The sequence below is a fragment of the Aotus nancymaae genome, unplaced genomic scaffold, assembly GCF_030222135.1.
Source record: "Aotus nancymaae isolate 86718 unplaced genomic scaffold, 86718_ANA_hifiasm-v0.15.2.pri h1tg000002l, whole genome shotgun sequence".
NCBI lineage: Eukaryota > Metazoa > Chordata > Mammalia > Primates > Aotidae > Aotus > Aotus nancymaae.
This window is the reverse complement of record NW_026988413.1, coordinates 25,164,134-25,189,664: the sequence shown is the minus strand read 5'-3', so window position 1 is coordinate 25,189,664 and position 25,531 is coordinate 25,164,134. Positions and strand designations below refer to the sequence as shown.

Sequence of the window (25,531 nt, the reverse complement as noted above, 5' to 3'; positions counted from 1 at the left end):
AAACTTAAAGGTTTTTAAAAGTACAAAGAATTCCCTTATGTTACCTGTCCAGATTCAATCATTGTTAGTATTTCGCCTCATTTGCTGTATTATTCTTTCTCCAAAGATATCATTAGTCTTCTGAACCCTTTGAGAGTAACTTCCCTCCATAAAGTCCCTTTACCCTTTAATAATTTAGTATATATTTCCTAAGAGCAAGGACATTATCTTCCAAAACCTCATTACAAATATTGAAATCAAGGCATTTCACACTGTTGTGATTATTGTCAGTTAGTTTACAGTCCACAGTCCAGCTTCACCAGTGGTTCCAAAAATGTCTATTATAGCAATTTTGGGGGGTGTTCAGAATCCAATCCAGGATCACACATTGCTGTTGTAATGGTATTTCTTTATTTTCCTTTAATTTAAAATAGTTCCTCAACCTTTCTTGTGTTTCATGACTTTGACATTTTTGAAGGGTACAGGCCAGTTAATTTGCATAATGTCCATGGGTTCGGACCTGTCTGAGGTTTCTGCTGGGTTAGAAATGCTGTGCCACGGGGAAGCCTCACATCAGGAAGCAAAGATGGGGGTTTGTCTCATCGTTGAAGACATCAGTTTCAATCCCTTGGTTGAATTGGCATCTGCCAGGTTACTCTGCTGTTACAGTTTTCTTTTCTTTTGTAATTGACAAGTAACCTGTTGGGGAGATACATTGAAACCATGTAAGTATCCTGCTACTCAACAACTTCCACCCTCAGATATTTTTCCTCAGGTGTTCCTTCACTCTGTCACCACCCTCTCTCCTCAGCACTTTTCTTTCCTGGGGATTCTGGCAAAACTCTCTCCTCTGAATGGTTTTGGGGTACACACAGGGCCTGGACGCTCTAGGATTTGGTTTCGGATACTCTGGGGGTGGGCAGGGATCTTGGTTGTCTCCCATCTATACAATTCTTGAACTTCTTGGCATACAGCCCCTCTTGGGTTAAGGGATCCCATAGCTGACTCTTCAGCATCATAGTTTATTGTTTGACTGCCATTTTCTTCCTTTCCACCCTCTCAGAAGAATTTCTTCTCGTGTCATGTCTTCTCTTTGCCTGAGTCAGGCTGAGGGCTTGTATATCCCTGTGGGCTCTCCCTTAGTCACTTGAGACTCCAGGAATCTGCCTCAGCTTCTTGACCACAGTTCTGGCTTCCCATGCCCTGCTTCTAATACAAGTTAACCTTTAGACTATCCTGCCTGCTTTTAGTCTGTTGAACCTACTTTTTGTTCATTTGTTTGTCCATCCGTCCATTCATCCTTTCTCTATCCACCCCCCAGCCCCCATGCATCCACTCATCCACCCATTTATCCATCCATCCATCCATCCACCTCCCCAACTCCCCATGCATCCACTCATCCATCCATCCATCTATCCATCCACCCATCTATTCATGCATCTACCCATCCAGTATCCTTTATATCCTAGGCATGTGCAGAGCAACAGGGGGATAGAAATGACTTAGATGCCACAGTCATAGGCGTTGTGGAGCTTGGAGCTCACAGTCTTTTTTGGAACAAAAAAACAAAGATAGCACAATCTACACTAGAGGTTTGCAGAGCAGAAAGGAGGGAGCATCCAATTCCACCTGCATCCAAAACACACTTCATGGTGGAGAGGGTGCTAGAGCTACTTGTTGAAGGTTGAATGGGAGATTGTTGGGAAGAGAAGAGCCCCTGCACAGCGGGGATGGTATGTGCCAGGACCAGGCTTGAGCAGATAGAGGACACAGAAGGGATGGGGAAGCAGTGGAATGCGGTGTGAGTCTATGCAGGCAGACCTGTTTGAGGTGAGACTGGACAGAGACCCTGGGGACAGCCCCTTAGAATCATTTCCTGTCACACAGAGTAGTGCTGACATTATCCTTTAGGCTAAATGGAACCCAGATTTAGCAGAGGAGTGACAGGCATCATACAGCTTGATTTTTAGCCTGGTGCTTCTGGTCAGTGACGGAGGATAGACTGAGTGGGGAGACATGGGGATCAGACACAGGTGGGGCCCCAGGTGAGAAGCAGCAAGTCCCCATGGTGGCAGTGAAGGCCAGGATGAGGGGAATTTGGAGACATTTCTACCATAGAATCAACCGGGTTTGGTGAATAATTTGATGTGGGATAAGGGAAAAGGGGCTGTCCAGGAGGTGTCTGTGGTGATCCCTGCCAGGTTTCTCTTTAGAGTGAGTGGATAGTAGGTTAACTTGTAGAGACCAGGAGTACAAACAAGGAACAGGTTCAGGGCGGAGAAGTGATGAGCCTAATCGTGCCTCCTGGCTCCCTCAGCGATCATGGTGCCTCCTCACAGCTCTGGTCACCTGGACTGTACGCCTCACATTTACTGTCTGCCAAATGCCCCAGCTGTAAGGTTTGTTCTCGGGTTCTTGCAAGTTTAAAAAGAAGAAACTGAGGCCAACACAAGAAGATCCAATATGAAGGAATTTATTCAGGCTCCCGGGCGAGGTTCTACGGTCCAACAGGAGGGGCCAGAGAAGTCGCACGGACTCCTCTCAGACAGGGGTTTTTATAGGGAGTGAAGGAGCTTGATTGGTTGTGGGAGAGCAGGACTACTATTGGGTAAGGTTACAAGCCTTCGTTTGCATACAGGACTTGGCTGCTATTGGTTAGAATTACTCGGCTGCTATTGGCTAGAAAGACTCAGCTGCTATTGGCCAGAAAGACTCGGCTGCTATTGGCTAGAATCACAAGAACCCGCTTGCATACTGGGTTCTTTAAGGGAAGGCCAGGCTGTGCGAGAAGGGGAGAAGGGAACGTGCCCGAGCATGTCCAAGCTTTCGGAGAAACGGGGGGCGGTGTGTGTCCCAGCTCCTGGCGAGGCAACCGGCCTTACACCACCTTCTTCCTAGAACAATCTCCTAAAATCATAAAGGTGATGACCTGCGCTCAGTGAAAATGAGAAGCTGGTGACTCTATTTGCTCTCAAGATGACAGAACTGCCTAAACATGAATATGCGGAGAGTGTTCCCTCAGCCCTGTGACCCCCTTCCTGTCTGTTGTGCTGACACAGGTGTGTAGGCGTTGCTTTCTCCACACATTTCTGGGTTTATATAGCTCTCTGATGCATGGAACTTTTAGCAGGAAAAGGACATGTAGTGGAGAGGGACTTCTGATTTCCCCTGAGAAGCGCCGTCTTCCTTCAGTGTTTTCCTCTCAAGGAGGGGCTGGTGGGGAGGGGAGATCATATTATCCCCTATTGCTTGGTATCCATGGATACCGCCTGTGGGAGGCCTTTTCTTTCCCTGCTCTGTCCAGTGCCTTAGCCACTGGCTCCATGCAGCTCTCTGAGTTTAAATTTTAATTACTGAAAATTCAATAAAGTTAAAAATTCAGTTTCTCAGTGGCACTAGCCACATTGTAAATGCGCCACAGCCACATGTGGCTGGTGGCTATGTATTGGACGGCATAGATAGGGAACATTTCCATCAGCACAGAGAGTTCTATCGGACAGCACTTTTGTTTTGTTTTTTGTTATTTTTTTTTTTTTTGAGACAGAGTTTTGCTCTTGTCGCCCAGGCTGGAGTGCAAGGGCTCGATCTTGGCTCACCGCAACTTCTGCCTCCCAAGCAATTCTCCTGCCTCTGCCTCCTGAGTAGCTGGGATTACAGGCACCCACCACCATGCCCAGCTAATTTTTTATTTTTTGTATTTTTAGTAGAGATGGGGTTTCTCCACGTTGGTCAGGCTGGTCTCGAACTCCTGACTTCAGGTGATCCGCCTGCCTCAGCCTCCCAAAGTGCTGAGATTACAGGCTTGAGCCACCGTGCCCGGCCAAGGATAGCACTGTTTTATCATGACACCCCCAGATATTACTTAAAAGCTGTAGGATCTAGGATCCTTCCACTCTCAAATTGTGCTTTTTAGAGGTTGGAAATCCACCAGGGACCTTAGGTTAGGAGAGGGCAGGAAGGCCACAACCCCCAGGGGCCTTATGGGTGCTGTATAGGGACTGGGCGAGGAGCCAACGGGACACAGTCTCATGGAGCTAAAATAGGAAAAGTGACCCCCTGAGGTAACTCCCTGCAGGCTGGGCTCTAGCAGCTTTCTCCAGGGCAGGAAGTTCTGCGGGAGTTTGGGAATGCACAGGTAGCCTAGCCAGACCCCTGGCTCACTATTGAGGCTGGTCTCCTAGTACGGGGGCACCTGCTTGCCAAGCCCTTCCCCGCTGCTCTGTGGTCTCTGAAAAGCTGCTGTTGGGAGAAGCACAGTGGTCACTGACTCACTATGGTCAAATCACTGCCAAGCTTTGGTTTCTCTACCTTTAAAATGCATTCCACAAGCTGAATTGAGTCTAGATACAGCATGAATACCACTTTGGGGACAGGCCACTGAGATGAATTGGGTGGAAATTTTGTATGGGAAAGTCTTCACAAAGGGACCTGTCTGTGGGCTGCCTGGATGGAGGGCGGAACGGTCCACTCCTGCTGCCTGCACTTTCTGTCTTTCCTTCTCCAATGAAAAACAGTGGACAGAGGAGGCCGTGTCTCCTCTCACTGTCCTTTGGTCTCCTTGGCAACGGTCATGCCCCTTCAGTGAGCCCTCTCCCAGGTCTTTTGTGGCTAGACTTTCTTGGCAGAAAGCCATGAGTGAGACGTGGAAATGCAGAATAAATACAACCCACAGCCAAAGGCTTTCTTCTTTTTCGGCAGCTAGAGGGATGCTGAAGAAAGCTGCTACATTTGTGAACTTCTCCATCCTTCTGAGCAGCTCACCGTATTTTGGCCACTCCATTGCATTAGTCAAAGTGATTTTGTTGGTGGTGGTATTCTTCCTCTTTCTGGGAGAAGAGAAGAAATTGGACTTTTCTTTTTTTGAGATGGAGTTTTGCTCTCTTGCCCAGGCTGAAGTGTAGTGGCGCGATCTCGGCTTACTGCAACCTCCGCCTCCTGGGTTCAAGTGATTCTTGTGCCTCAGCCTCCTGAAGTAGCTGTGATTGCAGGCACCCGCCACCACACCCAGCTAACTTTTGCGTTTTTTTTTAAGAGATGGGGTTTCACCCATTGGCCAGGCTGGTCTCGAACTCCTGACCCCAAGTGATCCGCCCTTCTCGGCCTCCCAAAGTGCTGGGATTACAGGCGTGAGCCACCGCGCCCAGCAAGAAATGGGTCTTATTCACTGCCAGGCTCAGGCTTGCAGGCCTCCTTACGCCCCCTCTTTCCCCTTCACCAACTCAGGACCTTTTAATTGGGCAGACAAAAATATACAGTGGACAGTAGAGTCAGCCAAAATCTGTCTTAGGGCAGACAACAGGCAAAGGGTCATGACAACTGAGAAACATAAAACGTTCATGGCAGAGTAAGGCAAGAGTGAGGCCTGTCTTCCAGCAGGAGAAATTGGCAGCTACTGACACAGTGAAAATTCCTTATCTTTAAACAAAATATATTCCTATTGGACCACCTGACACAGAAGATAGTGTGGTATGGATGGATACTGTGAATGACAAATAATGTAAATATATTTGAAATAAACGAAATGCTTACACAGCTTAATGAGTTATTTGGAAACAAACTCTGGCTTGACTGTATTACTGAGCAAAACCTAAGTTGAAACAAAAATACCCTTCTCTTTTGACATGCATTTGGAGATAGGTAGGAAGACAATATGTTTTTTTTTAATTGACCTTCCCTTAAGGCTTGGTCATAGAAGTGTAAACAATGTAAATGAATTCGCCATTGCCAGTTTTTATGCCATATCTATGTTACCTGTGTATTCTGAGATCATACATGTACCTGCCAAAATACCTGGGAAGGATTGCTGTATCACAGTTACATTTGAGTTCTTGGCAGGCAGAACTGAGGAAGAGTAATTTAGAACGTTTTACATCCTATTTGAAAGAAATCACTAGTATTTCCTTAAATAACAGGTTACAATAGAAGGATACTACCTGAAAGCTACCTTTTTCACGTTGGTTCATTTTTATTTTTGTGTATAATTCTATAGTTGTTTGATTATTTTGCTTATAGTGCAATCCTGCCACAAAGTATTAAAGCAGAAGATACCCATTATGCCTTCAACATCTGCATTTTCCAAGTTTTACATCCACAGTATGTCTATAGTTATTGAAATTTTAAAAAAAGAGAATAAAACTCTTCTAAGAATGCAGATGTCTATAACTACAATGGTACTAGATGGGAAGGAGACAATGACAGAGGGGAAGAACGTGGACATGTCCATTTGCAGGGAAGGTGGTTCAAGTCTTTGGATTTAAAAACAAGTTCCCCAGAGAAGCTGGCTGTAATGGAATTTCCAGAAAATTTCCTTTGCCCTCCAAAAAGGACCTGAAAAGTCCCAATCCAAACTTTGGGAAACAACAGTTATGAGATGCTATAAATGAAGATGAAAGCAGAAGGAGAAGGATGAACGTGTCTTCCATTTAGCTATAGCTCGTGGCAATGCCTCTTTAGCCATTGACGGAGCTGTAAAAACCACTGTACCAGAATTTCTTGGAAGAATAGCGGTAGAAAAGTAATGAACATCACACCTTATCTAAATTCGTAACAGGACTTCATGGCTAGGAAAATTTTCTAAATAGTAAGTGACTCTAGATTAGATGTCTCTTTTCAGCATTAAATGTAGCAGAATTAACACCACCAAAAAAAGATTCACACATGGATATAGTGATAGCAGAAAATTACAAGACAGAGGACTTAAAAGAATGAAGACAATGCTAGGGGTTCAACAGTGTTCCACGGGACTAGAAAATCCATGAACTTCGAAAGCCCTAGCAAAATATCACTCTTGTTTGTAAATCATTTATCATACAACCACATGTCGAATCTTTGTCTTTCCATGTATGGAAGAATCCTACATTCAGCCTTTAAGTTTTCTGCATTTCTTTGCCAGTCTGTAGCTGAGTATCTTGTTCCCATCAATTCTGGTGCAGGTAACTGGTTGCTGCTGATGCAAGGCCTGGAATGTGGCATCTGACATTGTTTGATAGTTTTTACTAATTGCTGTCTGATACTCCTTTCCTGCATTCTCTGATTTTAATAAACTCCTTTACCGTTTGGACTTCATTCGAAACAGTGAATCCTGTACAACTTTATGACTGACCAATGGAGCATTGCCGTATTCCTAATACTGAACCTGAATTTTAAGCACTCTGACTACCTGGGCTGTAGGTTGTTTGATGGTGGACTTCTGCTCTTATCTCCAGTGACCACTCCAGAAGTTTTCAAGCTGAAACTGGTGGCTTTCAATATATGCAGTAACAGTCTGTTTTACCATAAACAGAAGCCTTGGCCATTGGAATAACGGTCTTTCACATAGGCTTTTTTTTAAACAGGGTCTCACTCCTGTAGCCCAGGCTGGAGTGCAGTGGCTCACTGCAGCATCAACCTTCTGGGCTCAAGCTATCCTCCTACCTCAGCCTTCTGGGTAGCTGGGACCACAGGTGTTCACCACCACGCCTGGCTAATTTTTTGTATTTTTAAAAGTAGAGGTGAGGTTTTGCCATGTTGCCCAGCCTGGTCTTGAACTCCTGGGTTCAAGCGATCCACCTGCCTCAGCCTCCCAAAGTGCTGGGATTACAGGTGTGAGCCACTGTGCCCTTAAGAGCCTGTCGGCTCTTAAAGCCCTGTCAGAGAATTCTCTCCAGGACTTCAGACCTCCATTTACTTCCTCTGGCTGAGGCCACTTGCTTGTTTCTGATCTTCTTATCCTTCTGTCTTCACAGGCGTGAACTGATCCATGTTACAGTGGGCAAATGCATGTGCTGCTCCTTCCCCAAAGATTGTCATTATTTCCAAGTAAAATTGAGACATAAGAAAAGTTTGTCTTCAGTGCACCAAGGTTCTTCTTTATAAATCTGCTCAACTCTAAGAAGAAGCTCATCCCAGGAAATTGTCCCCTGACTCATTTTCTATACCCTATTTTGTGCTCAAGAGAAGAGGCTACTCCTAAATCAGGATAGTTGAATTTTAGTGACTTTATAGACATATAGTTAAAAGAATGAATGTCTAATGATGGAATTCCAGATTTTATTGGCCCTAGATGATATAATTTTAGGCTACACTGACATTCCTAAATTTTCACTGTGTAGAGAGCAGCTCAAGCTGGCTGAATTTGAGGATTGGGTACTGGGTGAGGAGAAGGTATGCACAGAAGCTACATTCATCACTCATGCACTCCCCGGGGGAAAGATCAGGTCTTAATTACAGAGCTCAGTGACTTGGGTAATAGCAGATTTTTAGACCTAAGAAACAACATTTTCTTTAGATTTGATCACTTGCAGAAAGAAGCAAGTGCCCCCAGCCAGAGGAAGTAGACGGAGATCTACTTAGAATTTTACTTCTATACCAAGTCAGTACTCTAGATTGAGTTTCTTTAGTTTGTGATGCAACCAAATTCAAGACTTTACTCCTTAATGTCTTAATTTCCCACATTCCCAACTATCAAAGTCACAGTCAGGTATAGAATCAGAACTGGGCCTCAGAAACATTGAGATGCCTATATTCTTTTTCTTTTAGACCACTCACATTTCTTACAGGCAGTCTAGTTAGCCTGTTCCAAGGGCAGACCCTGCACACCCTGTTCCCAACATTCAATTAGACAAAATCCACAAAGCACACCTATTACAGGTAAAACACTATAATTTAGAAAGCTTTCAGCTACAAAGAACAGAAAACCTAAATAAATGTGTATTAAGTGATAAAAATATTAAATTTATGTGGCCAGACTCCTAGAAGTAGGTGGGGTGGGTCCAGGTTGGTTAGTGTCTATCTGATTACCTCATCAAGAACACAGATTCTTTTCATCATTGTTCACTGTCAGCTTCAACCTTTTGGTGTTGCCCCTCCTGGTCACAAGGTGGCTGCCATAGTTCTAGGTATCCCGTGTGGACATGACACTTACCCAACTGAAGAGAAGGAACCATTTCCTCCCCTGAGAAACTTTTCTGTAGAAACGATCTCATCATTTCTCTCATGTGTCACGGATCAAGATGAGGTCTCATGACCCTTCTTAAACCAATGGTAGGAAAGAGAATGGGATCGCCCTAGACCAATCAATATCCACGCCTCACCCTCCTGCGAAGTGGCTAAAGTCACCCTTTCTCAGCAGAAGACCTCAGAGAAAAGTGTCAATATGGAAACAAAACTGGTTTCTACTGGACAGGAACAGGCCAATAGATTCGTGTGGGCAACAAACAGTACTTGCTGCATCAGGCACAGTCATAAAGGAACAGAGCAAACAGACTTCAGGTCTGTTAGAACCTCCTGTCAAGCTAAGACACCTACACTCATTATAGTAACTGAAGAACAAAGAGTGTCCCAGAAACACTCGAGTCCCCGGTGGGTACAGCATAGAGTAGAGGCAGCTGAGTGGAGTGGCCTAGGGCAGTGGTCAGGGGAGGACTTCTGGTAGAAGTCTACTTCAAGCTAGACTCTGATGATCAAGTGAGCCAGATGTGGGTTGGTAGGAAGAAGGAGCAGCTATTCCTTCTTGGTAGGAAGAAGGAGCTCAGGAAGTTTGGTGTGAGATTGTATCCTGGGGAAATGAATTTGTCCCCTTTTCTATGATTCATGGCCATCAAGGGTGCTGGGTGGCTTATATAAATGAATACTAGAGGAGGCAGACGTGTGATGATTGCTGGACTCTTGGGAGACTTTACCCCGTGATGTCTACTTTGCTATTGGAGTTTGGCAGTATCCCAGCCAGACCTGACTCAGCGTGAGAAGCGTACATAATTTGCATTCCTTGTTTGGTTTAATGCTTGGCTGTCACCGTGTAGAATTGTTCAGTACTTTTTAACAGGGGGCCCCACATTTTCATTTAGCATTGGCCTTGCAAATTATGTGTGCTTCTCACTCTGAGTCAGGTCTGGCTGGGATAGTGCCTAACTCCAATGGCAAAGTAGATATCACATGGTGTCCAGACACCACGTGTGGCCATTTTTTTTTTTTTCCTAATAAGTATCTTTTTATTGTACTTTAGGTTCTGGGGTACATGTGCAGATCATGCAGGATTGCTGCATAGGTACATACATGGCAAGGTGGTTTGCTACCTTCCTCCCCCAATCACCTATATCTGGTATTTCTCCTCATGTTATCCCTCCCCACCCCCTGCTGTCCCTCCACTAGTCCCCCCAACTGACTGCAGTGTGTGATGCTCCCCTCCCTGTGTCCATGTGTTCTAATTGTTCAACACCTGCCTATGAGCGATACCATGCGGTATTTGATTTTCTGTTCTTATGTCAGTTTGCTGAGAATGATGGTTTACAGATTCATCCATGTACCCATGAAGGACACGAACCCATTGTTTTTTATGGCTGTGTAGTATTCCATGGTGTATATGTGCCACGTTTTCTTTAGCCAGTCTGTTGTTGATGGACATTTGGTGTGGCCTTTCTAACCACAGGGCGCCGGCAAGCATGGGACAGCTGCGTAGGGCTGCAGGTGGCCCACCTATGAATCCAGCCCTGGAGAAAAGCATCCACAACAAATTGAATACAAGAAGGAGGGGCTCCTGGGGCTATTTTGATCTAGAACGTTGTCTCTTTTCAGATTCCTTCATTTACAAATGTTTAACAATGGTATTGTGCTGGTGAAAGTTACCATTTAATGGATCAGTGTGGCTGGCTCCTTTCAGAGGAATGAGGGAAATAACAGGGTACTTAAAAGCAATTAGTTGAAGCAACAAAAAGAACAAAGAGAACATACAAGAAAGCTATTATGCAAATGTGTGGCCATTCGCTGCCATTCTGCCTTGGGGAGTTTTGTGGTAGATTCAGGAGTTTCTGCCTGTCTGAATTATTAGTCTTCCTCATATTTAACATCAAGCCTCAGTACAATTATTTATGTTTTGTTTTATTTTTTTCCCCTCAGCACATTAGTAATTGGCCTCTCTCATCTTCTGGTCTTAACATGGGCTTAACTCCTGCCTTGACTGAAAACAATAGCAACGAAGGCAAAGGGAGTGCAGACTGCAGTAGGCCGGCCAGAGGGAAGGCACTGACGATTGGAGCTTCACCCAGCTCTGCTCTGCAGGGGTCTTGGAAAAGTGGAAGTGGATAGGTGCCTTCCCCAAGGGTCCTGGGCTGCTGTCTGTGGGGCTGTGAACCACGATGTCTTTTAGTTCCTTTCAGAAATGACCTGGTCAGACATAATGGAACCGGGTATCCCCAGCCCTTTCAAAAAAGAAAGAAAGAAATAGAAAATCCTACTAAAGACCCAACCAATGAATTTCAGATCACATTTGTGCCTACATTAAGTACAGTAAAGTATACTCCACATGTTCCGGGAATGCGGTCCCAATCCAGGCCCCAAGAGATGATTCTTGGATCTCATGCGAGAAAGATTTTGGGGCAAGTCCGCAGAATAAAGTGAAAGCAAGTTTATTAGAGAAGTAAAGAAACAAAGGAATGGTCACTCCATAGGCAGGGCCGGGTGTTCCCTAAAGTAAGAGGAGGAGTGCTCCCATCTTAGGTGCAATGCTTTTTTGTTTGTTTGTTTGTTTTCTTGAGATGTAGTCTTGCCCAGGGCTGGGCTGCGTGGGGAGGCCGTGGAAAACAACCTGGACTGCAGAGTGTAGAGTCGTAAGCTGAGGACTTGGCTCAGAAACAAGCCCCTACATGAGACTCTGCTGGTGAAGGTTGGGGATGGGTGCTGTTTTCCCCTTCTCTGCCCTCTGCCTTCTCTGCAGGAAGGCTGGCCGATGGCCCCTGCCTCATCTCCAGGCCTCGGTGTCCTCAAGATGCTCCTTTACCCCTCCTCAAGATGCTCCTTTACCCCGTTGCCACAGCCTTCCCAGGAGCAAGCTCTGTATGGCTGACAGCTCCATTTAGGAGAAGGCGCTGTGGAATGAATGGTGCCCCCTGCAGCTCAGCCTCATCTCCTTAATGGATCCTAATTACCCCTGTCCTGCTTATAGATTTTCTCCAGGGCCCACCTATCAAGTTGATGGATGAGGTGACTGGGAGGTGGGGCCAGCTGGGGCTAGAGGAATCCCCCAACTCTCTAGTAGGGCGGGGACGCAGGAACTTTCAGTCCGTTCCAAAGATTCTGAGGAAGAGAAGGTAACATTACAGGATGAGCTCTTCTCCCCTTTTGTCTTTAAAGCTTAGGTCAGGTGAGTTTTCACTTGGGAGGAAGGTGATGGGGAAACTGGCCAAAGAGAACTGGCTATTCTGGTTTGTGGCCTAGGGAATACATGATAAGGGAGGAGAGGCAGCCCTGCCCAGGACTCCAAGGCAGGACCCAGAGCTGTATTTTAGGATCCCAGCACCAGGCCAATCAGAAGGCCACATCTGCTTGGAGAAGGCCAGCAGTCACCAGGCACATAGTCTCCAGCTGATCCAGGTCTTCATGGACATACTCCCAGTGAGGACTCAGTAAATGAACTGCAAATCATCTGGGGTCCCAGACACAGACCTTTGACCCTATGGTCACCAGTAGCAGATGCTGGCTTGACTGTGATTCTTTCTTTCTGCAGATTAATCAGATAAGGGAGAAGGAATACCAGGGTTCTGCTTTTAAGTCACATCTACTCAGAACAAAGGAGTGAAAACTTCCCCTCCTCTGCTATGAATAGTCTCATGTTCTCTAGGAATTAACAATCACAGTCTAACTTGTGAGTTACTATTTTGTGCACTTGTTCTGTGCCATGTGCGATGTAAGCTTCTTGGGCACAGCAGGTATCTTTACTCATCTTTTCCACCTGTGTTCCCTTGATGGTTTCCATTGTGGGGGCACCGTGACGTTGCACAAAATGGCAGCTGGGGCATAAATACCTATTGAACACCAGCTCTGTAGTTTATTGAATTTTCATTTTTACAACAACACTTTGAGCTAAGTATTATCTCCATTTTTCACATAAGGAAGGGGAGACTCCGAAAAGTAGAGAGGTTGAGAAACCTATCACATCATTTATAAATAACAGCGGGATTCACAGCCATGAACATCTGCCGCCAGAGCTCCCGTTCTAGCCCAGGGGTGAAGTGTCATGGAAGTGGCTTGGTGGAGTGGTCCAGACAATGTGTTCTAGATCTAGGTGGTCTGGGACCAGCCCCTGGCTCCATGCTTCCTGGGTTTGTGACTCTGGACAAGTCACTTCACCTCTTCATGTCTCAATGTCCTTATCTCTAAAGTGGAGATGATAGCACGTACCTCATGGCTTTCTATGGGATGCAATGAGCTAGAGCCAAGGGCTTGGAACAGAGCGTGGCACAAAGGAGGCACTTTGTGAATGCTGGTTGTGATTATTCTCTTAACTCTGCAAGACTTCTAGGAACAAAAAAGATGTGATTCTAGATATGGAGCATGGCCAAGGCCACTGAATTGATGTGCATGTGTAAAACACCTTGTTTTTCCTTCTCTTCCTCTCTAATCCCAAACCATGCAGCCCAAGGTTATGAGATGGCTGGTGGCCACCCCTGAATCCAGAACACAGTGTCACCTTAGCTCTCATAGACTCCCCAACCCAGAGCTCCCAGGGAAAGAGCCCTTTCTTGGAGATGGAGATTAACAGTCCCATTCTAAGGGAATGTTGGGGGAACATGGACTGAGGAAGAGGGTAATTTGTCTTGTGTGGACACAAAGTCTTCACTCCTGCACTGGGAAATTAAGAGCCCATGAGGGTGGGCTTGGGGTTGTCAGACAGCATGTCCCTGAGGGAAAGGTTCAGGCTGGGTTTCCTGCTGCCCCCATTCCCAGCTGAAAAGGATCAGCTAAGTGTTATTGATCCCAAGCTCCAGGGGGAATATTTGCTAGAAGGTTGCTGGCACCTGCTCAACACTTAGCTGGTATTCATTGTTCAGTGATAGGGATGGGGAGTAGAGAATGCTGGCATTGTGCCACCAAGGGAGCCTGGCTTCACCAGGGGTAACATGGGAACTGGGAGAGGCAGACAGCCTGGAAGAGTCATAGATGACTGGCCCTCATCCTGGGAGGACCAGTGGTGGATGGTACTGGGGGGACTTCTATCTCCTGGGCAGCCCTTGGCCTCCCACAGGTCATGGAGGCTCTGGCTTTTGGCTGGAGACTAGGAAAAAAAACTTTGGATATTTCTGATGGCCTTTTTCTCATGGAGGCTCTGGCTTTTGGCTGGATACTAGGAAAAAACTGGGTATTTCTGATGGCCTCAGTTTCCTCAAATGTCCCACCCAGTTTTAATTGTGTATTGCAATTAAACTAGGCTTTGCAGTGAGACGAATGCCAATCAAGCCCAAGGCTCCAGAGCGGGTCAGAATAACGCATTAAAGAAGATCTAAAGGATGTGGATTTGTTGTTTCCTAATGCTGTGATAGGCCTGCCTGTGCTTGGAGCCTTTCCAATTAGATAATGTTGATATAAGTGCCTTGTAACAGGTAACATTTCAGACCAATATCAGCTATCACCATCACCTAGTGATGATAAGTATTTTTACCACCTTTCCAAAAATCCATGCCCCCAAACCTAATGTAGCCGTAACAAGCAGTATGAGAAAGGAGAAGGATTAGGACTCAAACAAGACTGTCCATAGCAGCACTGTTTGGAAACAACCCTAAAGTCCATGGAGAGAAGAATAAATAAATATACGATGACATCTTCACCAAATGGAATATTTTACAGCATAGGAAATGGAGAAGAGTAAACTGGTAAGTCTTGCAGAGTTGAGAGAATAATGACAACCAGTACTCACAAAGTGCCTCCTTTGTGCCAGGCTCTGTTCCAAGCCCTGTAGCAATATGGGTGAATCTTAGAATATAGTTAAGTGGGAAGAAGCAAGTCCTAGAAGGTGACTCACATCAAACTTCAAAATTAAAACTAAAAAATAGGTGACGTAGGGAGACATATATAGGTGATACAACTGAAAAATAAGGCAAAGGAAAGAAAAGTAAAAGGTTTAGCATAATGATTCCCTCTGGCAGAGGTGGTGAGAGCCAAGACAGAGGGCCCAGAGAGCAGAGGAACATGCAGACGTGCTGCTCGTGTTGTTTTAGATTTTGAGATGGATAGTGCTATAGCTTGGCTGTTCGTCCCCCCAAACCTCATGTTGAAATTTGATCCCAATGTTGGAGGTGGGGCCTAACGGGAGGTGTTGGTGTTATGGGGTGGATCCCTTGTGAGTAGATTAGTATCTTCCTGGAAATGGGGGTGAGTGAGCTCTTGCTCTATTAGTTCCCATGAGAGCTGGTTGTTAAAAAGAGCCTGACACCTCCCCCGTCTCTCTCTCTCTATTGCTTCCTCTCTTGCCATGTGATCCCTGTGCAAGCCAGCTCCCCTTCCTCTTTCCTTTCCACTGAGTGGAAGCAGCCTGGGGTCCTCACCAGAAGCAGATCCTGGCTCCATGCTTCTTGTACAGCCTGCAGAACTGCAAGACAGATCAATCTCTTTTCTTTGTAAATTATCCAGCCTCAAACATTCCTTTATAGCAACACACATGGACTAAAACAGATGATGAATAAAAATGAATGAATGCATGAATAAAGGAATGAATAAGTGAGTGTAAAAGTGGGCCATATGTGAAACAATGTTGGCATTGAGTTGTAACTAGGATTATGATTAATCCAATGCTGAATATCTAAAATTCAAAATACAGATTTTTTTCATTTAAAGAAAATTCTGGTGATGAGCAAGTATCTAGCACTCGATCACCAAGTAGAAGTTTAGAAACACAATCACTTTTTTTCTATAGGGGATAGGAGTGTCTCTCTGTAGCCCACTGTACTTAGAAATACTCTTGCCATAAACCTTGCTGAAGAGAGGTGAAGTCCAGCCTCTCTTATATCCTGATGTAGGTATGCTGAAGAATGTGTGTGTGTGTGAGTGTGTGTATAGTATATATTCTATATACTATATATATGTGTGTGTATGTATATAGTGTGGATGCTATATATATACACACACATATATACTATATATACTATATGTATATACTATATGTATATATATGTATATGTGTATATGTATACTATATGTATATATACCATATATACTATATATATTGTATATATACTATATATATATATACACAATATACTATATGTATATATACTATATATATACTATATATAGTATATATACACAACATATATAGTATATATACATATAGTATATACATACATACACATATATACATATAGTATATATATAGTATATATACATATACATATATACATACCATATATACTATATATACACACAAGAGTATATATGTATATATGTATAAATAGTATATATGTATATATATGTATAAATAGTATGTATATATACTATATGCTATATATATGTACTATATACTATATACTATATATATGTGTGTATGTATATAGTATGGATGCTATATATATACTATATATGCTATATATAGTATATATATACTATATATGTGTGTGTGTATGTGTATAGTATGTGTGTATATATATAGTGTGTGTGTGTGTGTATATATGTGTGTGTATATATATATATAAAATATATATATATAGTATGTCCTTGGGCTGAATTTATTACTGGCACTAAACTATGATAAATAGTGCTTCTATAAACATTCTTACACATGTCTCTTTTTGTTTATGTATGTATATACATTTCCTTTGGCTATATATCTAGTAGTAAAATTGCTAGATATAGAGTATACAGCAGTAGTCCCTTCTTATCTGTGGAGGGTATGTTCCAAGACCCCCAGTGGTTGCCTGAAACCATGGATAGAGCCAGCCCTATATATATTATGTTTTTTCCTATACCTACATACTCATGATAAAGTTTAATATATAAATTAGTCATAGTAAGAGATTAACAACAACTAATAAGTAAAAGAACATTTATAACACTATGCTATAATAAAAGTTATCTGAATGTGGTATTTCTTCCTCAAAATATCTTATAATATTGTGCCATACTCAGCTATTTTCAGTCCTTGTCTGACCATGGGGAACTAAAATTATGGAAAGTGAAACTGTGGAAAACCCAACCCTTGGGTAAGGAGGGACTACAATGTATATGTACAACTTTGATAGATAATGCCAGTTTTCCAAAGTGGTCTTACCAATTTATACTCTCACCAGCAAGTTTGAGAGTTCTAGTTTCTCCACATCCTCACCAACACTTAGTATTATTGGTTATTCCAATTTTTGCCATTGTTTTAGGTGTGAGGTCATATCTTGCTATAGTATTATTTTATATTTCTTTGAAGATTAATGAGGTTGAGCATTTTCTTGTGTATTTATTGGCCTCAGATTTTTTTCATAAAGTTTGAGTCTTTCTTATTTTCTGTTGAATTATTTGTCTTATCCTTATTGAATTTTTATGTTCTTTATTTATTATGTATATGAGTCTTTTTGGAGAATATACATATATTTTAAGATTGTCTTGGCTATTTTTGGATCTTTGCAGTTCCATTTAAATTTTAAAATAAATTTTTACTTTTATCTATTAATAAAAACCATCCAAATGCTTATGAACAGAAGATTGGATGAATAAATTGTGGTGAAGTCACACAAAGGAATATTACATAGCAGTAACAATGAATGAAACTATGCAAGGTAGCATTATGAATGAATCTTGGCAAAGTTGTATTAAGTGGGGAAAGAAAAGACTCAATATTACATGCAGCATAAGCCCTTTTTATAATGGTAAAAACAACTAAAATAAAAATATTTACTTTAAAGGAATACATATATATGAGTGAATAGTATATTCAAAGGACATAAGGGAACAATGGACTTGTGGTTTAGGATGGTGGCTGCCTTGGGTGAAGGAAACAGGAGGCTGGGCAGGAGGATGACTGTGTAGTGAGATGAAAGTTTTTGCCAAGGTCCTAGTCTTCAGGTTGGATGGTAGATTTACAAGTGCTTATCAGATAGTGAAAAGTAGATACATACATAAATGAATAAATGACCCATGAGAAGTCATGTTATGCATCAAGAATTCTGATTAACCTGATTCAGTGCCACTGAGGTCCACTGAGAGGAAAAACCTGACCTCGAAAGGTTGATTGAGGACCCTGCTGTTAAACCCTTTGTTGTGGGGCCCCCATTTTCCCCTCACGGCACCTCCTGGGCTGAGTGGGGTTGCCAATGTCAAGATGCATATACATATTAGGAAAACTCAATTTCTTTTTAATTAGTTTTTCGAAAAATGAATGAAAATATAAATTGTCTTTTTTCCTCCCACACCCCAATGCATCTTGTGTATTCTTGAGTATATGCATGCTAATTTAGAGACCTGTGCCCTAAGTGAATGACATTTTAGGTAGACTTAATTTTAGACAGATCATCCTGTTGGCATGTGAAAGATGAGCTGAAAGGGGCAGTGGTCAAGGCAGAAAGATCCTTTAGGAGGCTGCTGATATACTCCTGCTGAGGCAGGAAGTAGGACTCGACTCTGGAGGTGGGGCTCAGACAGTAGACCAAATTGAAGAGTAGCTAAAGCAGGGCTGAGGCAGGAGCAGCTTTCCATAAGACACACCCCCAGTGTGCCATGTAGGTTTACCATTGCCATGGCAACACCTGGAGTTATTGCCCCTTTCCATGGCAACGACCCAATGACTCAAATGTTACTACCCCTTCCCTAGAAATTTCTGCATAAACTGCCCCTTAATCGACATGTAATTAAAAGTAGGTATAAATATGACTGGAAAACTGCCCTGAGCTGCTGCTCTCTGCTTGTGGGGTTACGCTGCTGTGCAGGAGCAGTCACGGAACTGTACCACCACCACAGCTGTAACACCTCTTCTGTAAAGCTGTGAATTATTTCCTGGGCAAAGCCAGGAACCCTCCAGTCTAAGCCCCATTTGGGGCTCACCTGCTTTGCATTATCACCAGAGTAGACAAGAACTCAGGGGTGACTGTGGGAAAGGGAAGGAGATAAGGACTTTGGGGGGTATTGAAGAGAAGGAATTCATAGGACTCAGTTTCCTTAACACTAGGACATCCAGGAGCTAAAATAATTATGTATTTATTCTTCTCAGCTTGCGACTGCCATTTGTTTTAGAGTTAGAATCTCTCTTAGCTCCAAACTCTTGGATCTCTCACCCTCCTACAGAATGTTGATATTTTTATATGGGTCCCAGGGCAATTACAACCTTACATCTGATTCTTACTGATGGACTAATTGGCAGTGCCCTCCCTGTTGACAGCCTTCGGATGTTGAAGGAAAATTAAACAGCCCTTGATGGGTGGTAATGCTGCTGAAATCTGGAGGCTGGTGGCGTGGTGGTAGGGTTTGCATTTCAGGAAAGTGTGGTGTGGCTGCCTCTCAGATCTCTGAGCTTGGTCCATTCTGCTCTCTCTGACAGCAGCCCATCCATCAATCACCTTAGATACTTCCACAGGCTGACATAATTGAAAGCTTCAGCTGGATTCTGTAGTGGGCTTAGAGGAGCCATGGTCCTAGAGGGTAATTTGGCAATAGGCAAGCCCACAGTTCTTAGGATTTCAGGGATAAAGACCACATCTTAGGCAGAGAAGACCAAAGCCTCAAAGTTCCCACGCTCCATCAGGGAACTCAAAGGCTTGCTTTGTTGGGACACCGCGCCAACCATGGGCTGCCCCTCTTTGAGCCTTCATTTATTTACTTGTAACATGGAGGTGCAGACCTAAACAAGTCTTAAGATGGGGCACACATGCTATTGGCAGGAAAGCGAGTGATATTACTGCTGGGGCAACATGTCACTGCCACTTGGGAGTCATGTAACCCTGGGCGAGTGATGCACTGCTGGAAGCCCTGGCCTCAAAGAGAGGAGATTATGTAAACAAGTATGTGTGACAATGCGTGTCACCCAGCAGACCCTCCCAGAACATGAGTTTTTTTCTTCACTGTTTGGTTGCCAAATGGAAGAGATGGAGGCCTGGACTGGATATGGATGAGTTGCAGGATTACAGTCCAAATGCTGGCTTCTGTATGCCTCTGTGGGTCTCTAGAGTGGGTTCTCTGGCTGGACCACTCACCCTGGCCTGGCCTGAGGTGGGGAAAGAAGTGGCTAAGGAGATTGCAAGACATAAAGAAAGGTCTGGACCTCTGGAGGCAGAAATGGTCAGCAAGCCACTTACTTCTCCAGCTTCAGGTTTCCCACATATAAAGTGAATGGTTCCTAGCTCCTGGGCTGGGTGTGGAAGGTGAAATGAAATTGTGTCCATAAGTCTCCTGGAACAGAGTAGGTGATTCCTAAATGTCAGGTGACCTCCCTATCTACCTCTTCGGCCTTCCCTTTAGAATAGACTCTTGGGACACCCTGAATTTCTTTTTTAAGTGATGATTCTCTGAATGTGGTTCTGGGCACATGGGCTCTGGGAAAATTCACCAAAACTCAATTCACAGAAAGTCCATTCATCAATTTCATATTGCCAAACGGCAACTTGGCTTCCCATCAATCAAATCTTGGGCAAGTTACTTTTGGCAAGTGATCCTGCCTCCCAGAGGAATCCTCTAGGTGGACTGGGCTTATTGGAATGCAGGTTTTGTGAGATGCTCAGCTCAGGCAGCATGAAGGGCAGAAGCAGGGAGCAGCTTGCTTTCAGTATGATATTGCTGGACGCCAAGCCCTGCAGTTTGCAGCTGATGCCGGAGCTGTCTTGTCCTTTACCCGCTTTTTTCTGTTGCATTTGTGGCCATCAATACAAAGGAGTTCTTCACTGAGAGGAGGGAGGCTGCTGAAGGGGAAATGGAACCAGGGTGGGGTAGAGCCGGGTGGAGGGCTGGCACACCAAGCCCAAGGAAAGACACTGCTTGGTGCTCTTGATGTTTCTTCCCCTTTGCCCAGACTTCTTGGGATTCTCTCTTCTTCTCCTTCAGCTTCTCTTTTCCTTGTAGTACATAAGAGACAGGGTCAGAAAGCAGGTGGAGTAAAAGGGCAAAGGGAAGGAAGCAGGAGATGGTAGGATAGCATCCCTGCTTTGTAAAGTCACGTGAACCCTGAACTCCTTCCATATGGGTCAAGATTCTTTGACTGCAAGCAAAGCAAACTGGTTAATTCTCCTAAAGGGAGCTCCCAGCATGGAAGGGAGAAATGGGATTGGGGACAGGCAAGAACAAAGGCTGCATCCAGAGGTTCCACATAATGGTGGCCAATTAGGGTGAGCCTGGTTAAGATGCAGCTGCAGCCCATTGTTTTCAGTCTCTGTGCCTATGCTCAAGACTCAAATTCCGGAGAGGTGCATCCTATGGCATTGCTTGCATTAGGCATGTTTTCATTACCTGAAAAAGGGAGAGGTTCTAATTACTTATCCCCCAGGCTGTACCCAATGGAGAAAACGTAGTTCCAATGGAGGAAACTGAATTGCTGAAGAGAAGACAGAGGGTAGGAAACCAGAAAATAATAAATTATGGCAAATAGGTATACAGCGCTGAGAATGTGCTACACTCTGTGCTGAGTGCATTACATCTATTAACTCCTTTTATCAGCCTGTGTAGGCAACGAGGATATTGTTATCTCATTAGACAGATAAGAAAACGGAGATCCAGAAAAGTTAAATAATTATCTCAGGTCATATAGATAGTAAATGGCGGTGATGGGTTTCAAGTCAAATTCATTCCTAATGTCTCTGCAGTACTGTCCACTCGAAAAACAAGGCTGGGAAAATCAAGGACCTTAGTGATCCTAAAGAAGGCTGGTTTGCTTGGGGTTTCCAAGAATAGAAGAAAACTAGAGACATCTGGTGGTTCCATTTTTCAGGTCTCCCTGTCTCCGTGACCCCTCTACAGACTCCCATCTGAGTGAGCACGTCTGCTCCTGTGTTCAAGGGCAGGTGCCCCCGCTGAGGAGGCTGGGAGACGCTGGGGGAGTTAAACATGAGCTGTCCTTAACAAGCAAAGGAAAGGGGAGGCCTTACACAGATTTAACAAAAGGAGAACTAAATTGACATTTTATTGACTTGCAGTGGGAGTTGTTAAAGACAGATTACTGCAGCAAGGGTTGAGTTTGATTGAAAGGACGGGAGAGGACTCAGCTTCCAAAGGCATCAAACTTGAAGGCCAGTAATACCCCAAGGGGCAAAGTGAGCACATAAATTTGAACTCATACACGAATACTTCCCAGCACATGCACACGTCCCACACATCACAAATAGCTCCCAGACGCCAGGCCCAGAGACACCGCGTGAAATGAGGGGTAAGAGCACAGTGTTCTAGATTTGACTCTTATCAACATCCCGTCCCTACCCCAACTCGATCTCTGGCCCCACTGGGAGCTTCAAAGATGGACTTTCTCATACTTTAATGTAGAAATAGGGTCTTGAGGAAACACCCTTTTGCTTCCAGGAAGAAAATGATCCCATTTCAAAGCTGTCTCTTCGGGGGCTCCCTGCATGCTCATTGGCTCGCAGAGATGCAGCACTTGCTGGGAGCCCAGCAGCAGTCTGTAAAAGCCTTTTCAAGAGAGCCTGGCGCTGTGGGATTATTTCTTGGTGCAGAAGTGGGACACCCAGGGAAACTGGGGAAGGAAGAACAGAGAGATATGAGGAGAGGGGGTAAAGGGCAGGGATGAGACCAGATTATAAGGAGCAGCCTGGCTTAGATTGCCCTTGGAGATAGCATCACTCTGGTCTCTTGTTTCACGAAAGTGTGGGAATGAGGGTCTGGATTCTAGGGTGGCTGATGATGACTCTTGTCTCAGGAAGCCTTTCCTCTGTGGGGCCATCTCTGTGTATCCCTTGTGTGATACACCCCCTGCCCCTCCTGCTACAGCTATGAGGGGCTGAATCAGTGTTTGAACAGCCCCTTCTCTTCTGCTCCTGCAGTGTTGAGGATGTGCTAGACTCTATGCTAAGCGGATTACATCTATTAACTCCTTTAATAGATGTAACTCCTGCAACCAATGTCACATCTCTGAGAATCCTTCTGATGGCTCCCTTCCCCTCCTTAGCCCCGGCTCCCTAGGCAGTGACTGTGTCCTAATCAAAGGCACCCATAGAAGAGCTATGACTCCAGATTTTTAGCGCTTCCCTCCCAGTTATCCTGGTGTCTTCCTGGGGGAGATCCAATGCAGATAAGGGCATTAATTATGTCCTTATCTGCATTATTAAAAATGACTTCTCAGTTAGATTCCTCCCAGATATCTATCATATTGTGCTGTGGGGAGTGGCATTAAACAGCCCTCTCACCTGTTCCTTTTCTTCCCTCTCTCCTACCAAGAGAACCAAGTTCTTCTCTTAACTCTCAGGGCATCTGCTGCACAGCACCCCTTCCACCCTCTCTTGACTCCACTGTCCCAGGTTTTGCATCGACTGAGCACAAGGGAAAAGGGAACCTCTGGTTAAGCAAAAAAGATTTGAAGGTGACCTTCACTGAGCCCTGAAAGAGATAACAATCTCTCTGTAATCAACAAGGCTGACTCTTCTGGATACGAAAATAGCAACTGTGGAGTAAACCTGCCCCCACCCCCTTTCCCTCTCTTTTTCTTCAGGACAACACAAAGAAACTCTAGGGGTGAACTGGGAAATCACAGTATCTTTTAACAGCCTGAAAGCCTGAAAAGAAAGTTCCTGTGTGCGCATTTGCAGCTCATCAATACAGAGAAGCTAATTTTCTCAGCCCTGTTGCTGCCTCCTTGCATCCGGCAAACTCTGCCCTCCCCATTGTGATCTTATTGGTCCTATCAACAATGGTGAGTTCATGGAGGGCCCAGCAATGGTGCACCCTGTTTTAGATAGGAAAGAAACAAAGTCCAGGGAAGGAAGGTTACCCAGGGATGGAGTGATCAGAATCAGAGATGAGTATCTGTATCCTAAGGGTTTTTTCACTAAATTTCCACTGGAAATGGAATGAGTTCTCTGGGCTTGATTACTGGACCATGGACACATTTGATATAGGGGTTGTTATTTTACAGCAATCTTATCAGCCCTTGCTGGACCCTACTTTATCCCTCTTCTCCTGATGCCAGGCCCAGAGCTGTTGTTTTGTGACTATCATAGCATCCAGCAGGTAGTTGTCAAGGTAGGAACAGATAGAGTGGGGAAGGAGTGATGCCTGTGGCATTTGGGAAGGGGAGGGAAGACTGCAGTTGTCAGGGTTGGAGTTACCAGGGATTTGGAACATGCATTTATATATGATGGCTAATGGGAAAGAAGAATCTGGCAAATGGGATGATACATATATGTCCTTTTGAAGAAATAAAGGAGTGAGCCTAGGAAGATAATGGCCCAGCATTGAGGTCATATTAGAATATGGCAAAATAAAGTCCCACTGGGGACCCCCTCAACCCAGAAGACCCTCTGCAGCCATAATGAGAACAGGCGGGTGGCAATGTTCAGAATCAGGGAACAGAGAAGAATGTGTGCATAACTTACCTAGGTAGAAAAGCTGATGGAAAGAGACTATGATCAAGTTCTAGGAGCATAAACTGTTAAAATTAGAAGGAGACTTCAAAGTCATCCAGATGAGAAAACTGAACTCAGTGACATGCCCAAACGAACATTGTCACTAAGCAGCAGAATGGAACTAGAATTTAGGTTCCTTCTAGTACCGGGCTCTGTTTGGCATCCCCAACTGATTAGGCTCAGGTCATTTGGCCAAATAAATGTTGCTCTGTGATAAGAAATTAAGGGACCATTGTATTAAGGCCAGCTGAGTTTCTATTCTTCTGCTGCCTGAAGAGTGTATGCTTGAGGCTGATAAAGCCCTAGCAGTATCCTGAACACTGTATCAGTGCTGAGCCCCTTCCAGTAGATCTAAAGAAGGGATAACAGGTTAAATGGGATAACAGCATACATCAGTGTGGGAAATGTGGGAATTCTATCCTTTAAAATTCCTTATAGACACTGACTTCCACCAACAGCCTCTTATCAACAGGATGTTGATAAGAGTAACTGGGATCAGATTGATGCTCTCACTTGAAACAACTAAAAGATCAAAAACAAAATGCATGAAACAATAGTTTATAGACATGAGACAGCAGGTAGCACAGGAGTGTGAGCTCTAAGAAGAAGAAAACAAAAGAGATGAGCCCTAGGATTGTGCCAGCTTGATCCTGGAGGCAGTTTCTTAGCCACAGTGTGAGCTGAGGGTTGGGGGAGCAAAATGTGGCTTGGTAATCTTGTTCATTTGAGAAGACAGGTATCACAATTTGGGAAGAACAGGAGAACTTGAATTGGCATGGCAGAGTAGCACAGAGGATGGAATGGACTTGCCCAGAGAGCAATCTCTAGTGATCTATAGAGTTGTCTCCTTGAAGCTTGGGTTGAGTACTGATCAGCACATGCCTGAATGGAAACTCACCATGGCAGGGGAAAACTCAGTAGAAAGCAGTAGATTAAACAATTGCTAGAGCTCACAGAAGGGTGGGAATAATTTATATTCCCACCAGCAAGAGTGGATCTCCTAATTAATAAGGATTGGGGTGGAATCCTCAGAAGAGCCTTCCTCAGTAGTAGAGCCAAAACATCCCTAGACTGATGGTTGTTCTGGACCTGCCCTAACAAAATTTAAAAGCAAGCCTCAAAAATATTGAACTGACTTTGAGTAACTTAACTGTGTATGAGAGCAAGCTGCAACACACATATAATTATAAGGCGTTGAAAGAAGCAAGGAAATAAGATGAATAACTGAGGGAAAAATCAATTTGTAGAAATAGACTCCGACATTACAAAGATGA

At 44.2% G+C, this 25,531-nt stretch overlaps 1 long non-coding RNA gene and 1 pseudogene across 1 annotated transcript in view; one reads left to right on the top strand and one right to left on the bottom strand.

Moving 5' to 3' along the window:
• The window catches only part of LOC110568912 (uncharacterized), a 303,666-nt gene that overhangs the window by 39,425 nt on the left and 238,710 nt on the right, over window positions 1–25,531 (top strand). The window lies entirely within an intron of this gene.
• LOC105731999 (F-actin-capping protein subunit alpha-1-like) lies at window positions 6,839–7,767 on the bottom strand (annotated as a pseudogene).